General features: G+C 34.6%; 1 long non-coding RNA gene across 2 annotated transcripts; it reads right to left on the reverse strand.

Moving 5' to 3' along the window:
* Positions 1-1,347: 1,347 nt before the first annotated feature.
* LOC139785487 (uncharacterized) lies at positions 1,348-4,963 on the reverse strand. Of its 2 annotated transcripts, XR_011721960.1 has the most exons (6): positions 4,463-4,963; positions 4,215-4,326; positions 3,976-4,119; positions 3,300-3,466; positions 2,912-3,223; positions 1,348-2,538 (listed from the first exon to the last, which is right to left on the reverse strand). It is a non-coding gene; the product is annotated as an uncharacterized lncRNA (long non-coding RNA). The 2 variants fall into 2 exon arrangements; XR_011721959.1 differs by having other exon boundaries at positions 3,976-4,326.
* Positions 4,964-5,218: the final 255 nt, after the last annotated feature.

Raw genomic sequence — 5,218 nt, forward strand, 5'->3', positions numbered from 1 at the left:
ATCCAAGCGCGCGGCGAGATGCGGCCGCCCCGCGGTCGGCGCGCGGGCAGTTGTTTTCTACAAGCGTCGATGATTACGCACGAGCGGCGCGTAACGCCGGGCCCCCGTTCTGAGCGATGATAGTTTCTCGCCTTTTTTAAATAGAAATAAAGTTTTCTAACAACATAGAAAAATTTTTGTGCGTACGTATGTACATACGAGTGTACATGCATACACAGGGAAATATCAATTGTACTGCTTAAAAAAGCGATTACTCAATTTACTTTTTTTCTTTTAGTAAGTAACGGTTGTCTTTAAGAAAGAATATTTTCTTGATAATAGTCTTAAAATGTACAAATTTTAGAAAGAGTCTTTATCATGTACTCGAAAGAAGAATTTATACTCCTTCAAAGAACATAATAAAATTTTATCAAAGAAAAGTCAAAATAATAAATAAAGTAATATGAGGACCCTCGAGATTAAAATAGGAGAAGTCAAGGCTATGAGGGTCAGAGGAAGATCACAGTGCGTAATATCAGAAATAACTGATTTATTCGTCGTTTTGATACATTACATCGATCCGTACGTTTCGGCTCAGTTTTGAGCCATCTTCAGCGACAGTTACAGAAATTAAGTTACACGTTCTCCGTACCGTATGGTGAGTTTACCGATTCAAAGTATCAGAAACATAGATTAATTGATCCATATCTGTAAATTTGTTTAATTAATGTTGAGATATTAAAAAGATTCCTTAGGAAACTCACCATTCGGTCTGAATAACGTGGAATACAGAGCCATGTACATAATGAATACTCTCTGCGAGAAGACTTGACGATCTTATTGCGAAAATTGCAAAATGGTACATGACTTTTCGACTCAGTTTGGCTCGCTCTATCTAAATATGAAAAAAGTACCAAACATTGAGGAACACCCTGTATATTTAGCGATATAGGACATAATCGCATTCTAACGTGATTAATACTAATAAAGTAAAAAAATTTCACCACCACTCTCATCGTCTTTTATCATTAAAATATAATCATTGATATTCGATATACAATAAATAGTTTTAATACCTTTGATACAATAAATAATTTCTTTCTGTTGAAAAGATATAGAAAAGATAGAGATATCAATAAAATTCTCTTGTACCCTACTCCTTCATTAAATTTTTTTACATTATCTCGCGTGTTATCACACATCTTTCCTTAAGAGGAAAATTGTACAATTTCCTACTGTACGTTTTCTTCCCATCGCATACCTACAGCAAATGATTATTGTATATTATACGCATGAAACTATTTATGTGAAATAAATTATAAGGACGAGGATCTCGACGTAATGAAGGAAATAAAGTATGTACGAAGATTATAACACATTCTATGACCTGTTCGCTGTTTTATTATTACACCCGCGACATCATTGTAATAAATATATACTCCCGAGGAGCAAACTTTTTATTGTATTTACATTTCATGATACGTTCCATGTACGATTTGCCACGGCCACGGAATTAAATCGTACATTTTATATGGATATAACAGTCTCAAGAAATAATTGTTAAAAGTATTTAGTCTCGAAGAAAAGGCACGCCACACTTACTTATTAAATATCCTCTAACTAATTGGATTATAGGTAGAAATATATATATTATCGTTCTCTTTTAAGAGCCCAGTCTAGTCAAAACAATCGCCTTTGTAAAAAAAAAAAAAAAAAACATAGCTAAATAAGGATATGAAAATGGATTTTAACTATTTACGAGATATATCAGGAGATAACTCGATATACGAATGTTTATACTAATCAACGATAGAAATTTGTTAACCGAAGTTTGAAACGATAATTGTCTAGATTGCGGCCTTATTGATAAAAAAAACTAATGTATAGATTAAGCTATAATAAAGCGTTTTTCCATGCTCAATCTCGTCTTTTTATGCCATGTAAAGCGAATAGCGCATAACTTTCAATCATAAATAATCGATTGTTACACATAAAATGCTCGTTTTCCGTAAATTTCGTAAATCGATTAGTGTCGCTTTGAAATCACGAATATTATTATGAACTAACATAATATCGATGCATAAAACATGACAAAATGTACATTATATGCCACACATGGGTGATACATATCCCAACTCTTAATTCGTCACATACGAGAAATATTGTCTTTTATTAACGCGTTTCACTTCAAACATACTTGCTACGTTTATATTTGCGTTTCAATTCAATATTAAATTGCACAATATCTGTTGCAAAACTGGACTGTATCTAGGCAAATATGAACGAAAACTATTGCTATTTAATCTCACAATCAGCTATAATTTTTGTTCAATCTTGATATAGACACTATCAATTTGATATTACGCACGTTAGCGTAATTCAATCGTAGTCTTGCATCGATTTTAACACTATTATAATGTTTAGTATAACATTATCGCTGCGGCTGTTTTCTCTTCAAGTGCAGGTATTGGTTCCAGACGATCATCCTTTTCTCTGCCTGAGCCCCAGCCGACTAATGCTATACTAATGAGATGTACAACACCGGCGCTAACCACAAGCCTAAATGGAAAAATATTCAGACGATAAGAATAAACTACTTATTCTAAATTTCAGAATATTGAATATAATTCAGTAATTAACTCAAGAATAATACAAATGAGAAACATGCTACGTAAAAGATAAATTTTAATTTTTAAAAGAAATTTATTTCTAATTGCACAAAAATACAAATATTTGCGACAGTTATAATTAAACATTGATTCAGTTAGCTAATTCAAATAGCACATTTACTTATCTATACAAGTTGTTTTCTTTAATCAACGACTTATAATTACGATACAAAAATAAGAACATCGAAAAGTCTTACGAGTCTCAATAAATGCTTAATTTCAAATGGCAATTTTATCATATAAATATAAAGAGTATATCGTACCAAAATAATAATAAAATAATTGTGATGATTGATATTTCTTTTTGTGACTAACAGTTATATCGTTTATATTTCGTATCTTGAATTTCACTGGAATAAATCGTAATGTTGTTGCAGTTTTTCTACAGTCTGATACTTAGTAGACACTTCAACTTTCGCGGGATTGCGTAAGGATGCACGTTGCAACTTCAGCACCTTCTTTGTCATCGTTACTGAAAATAGTAACGTCCTTCTTTCTCGTGGCATTACTCTGAGAATTTTATCAACCTCTACCTCGAAATCCATGTTCAAGATGCGGTCTGGCTCGTCCATCACCTTGCGAATAAAACGAGAGAGAGATTAGAATCAATGTAATGATTGTCAAAATAAATCCATATGCTTATATAATTACCAGAAACTTTAACTGTCGTAAATTGAAGCCTTTTGTATTCTCCAAGTGGTCGAATAATCTACCAGGTGTAGCGATGATAATATGAGGTTTCTTTTCGAGTATTATTCCTTATGCATGCATGTCCATCCCACCTACTAGCACTACAGATTTCACACCCATACTGGAACCTAAAATAATTGTAATATGATATTATTATAAAATTTGAAGATTATATTTATCACATGGAATGATACATTGTTCTTTGTAGAAAACGATTAACTCGTCTCAAATTTGGTTTCAACATTCATCCATGTTATAGGTCTGTTTCTTATTGTTACACTAATATACACTCACATTAAAAATAATATATATTTAAAATTTGGGAAAAGTGAGAAAGAAAGTGTCAGCCCGATAAAAAAAACAGGCCTTATAATTCGGTTTACAAGCTGATTAAAAAGTCAGAATGGTTTTGAGTAAAAGAACATGAGGGTAAGCTTTAGAAGAATATGAGATCGTAACTCGTTTCGGGAACAATAAACATACATATTGTGTAATTTATTTTTATATTACATCAATAATCTTTCACGCAAATTATTACAGACAGCGTTACTAGCAACGTGCACAACTTCATTTGAGGTTATAATTGGGTACAACATTCATCGCACGATACTTTTATAATTGCAAATCGGAAACGTACCTCGAGTCCTCCTCCAGCTCTTCTGCGATCATCAACGAAGTCGGGATCGAACGTGTCAGTCGTCACTTTCTGCCAAAAGCGTAGAGAACCTTCTTTTCCGGCAGCGGTGGTAATACGATGTAGGGCAATGTAGGGATACGAAATCTCCAGATAAGCACGAAACAATTCAATTTTCAGTATATCGCCGGCACGATTACGGTGTTACTGCCGTTTCGCGTACGCGCGTTGTCGCACCTTACCTCGCGACAGCGTGCGGCTCGTGCAAACGTTAACGCGCGGCCGCAATCGCGCGGCAGAAACGCCTCGTGTGAACAGGCTCCTTGACTCCTTGATCTCAGTATCAGCTCTCTGCTGTCAATATATAAATGAATATAATAGGTTATTAACCTATGTAAACACTCACGTAAACGTAGTATAAACAGTAAAATAAGTAACAGTAATATATAGAATAAGATAATTATATAGGATAATTACATAAAACAATTACCTTGAATTAATCGTCGCGTCGCGTAAAGAGTCACGGTCGGTCTCGCTCCGCGCGTACTACCGTGTCTCTCGAGAATAGGTTAACTGATGAACTGACTGATGACAGCGCGCTAAACGCACTGTCTGCACTGCACTGCACTGCGATACTAACGCCGTTAGCCGCCAGTGTCGAAAAAGTGAAAGTGACATTTCTCTGTTATATATATGTTATATTAAGATGAGAGCGGTCGACGTAGAAGAAAGTATCTTAAAATAAAATTTTCACATTTGGACTTTGCGTCGCAATATCTCCGCTCGTAGGGCACGTAGCGGAATATTTATAACAGAAACCCCCCCCTAATTCGACCCCAAGCTATCGATCAAGCCTACTTAGAACTTGATCCGTTCACTCGTTATCGAGATCTCAACATCTCGTATACTCGCAACCCGTCGCGTCGCGTCGCGTAAAAGAGTCACGGTCGGTCTCGCTCCGCGTATACTTGGCGCGAGACACTGCCGTGTCTCTTGATATAATATTATCAGTTCTAAAAAAATTGATGAGATATGTTAATTATATAACGGCTAAATGTGTAAGAAAAAATAAATCGATTCATGTATAAGAAAATGTCATTGTTTTAATAGATATAGATATAGATCTAATTCTTCCGGTACGTCATTGATTCAACAGATATTGAGTTTAACTCTTTCGGGATGTTGTTGTCAAACTAACATTCAGGTTGCGTAGTTAGACAAGTTATTTTTTTTATAAACATTAAAC

Source organism: Temnothorax nylanderi, unplaced genomic scaffold, assembly GCF_030848795.1.
Source record: "Temnothorax nylanderi isolate EJ_2023f unplaced genomic scaffold, tnyl_v1.0 TNYL_tig0813_pilon, whole genome shotgun sequence".
Lineage (NCBI taxonomy): Eukaryota > Metazoa > Arthropoda > Insecta > Hymenoptera > Formicidae > Temnothorax > Temnothorax nylanderi.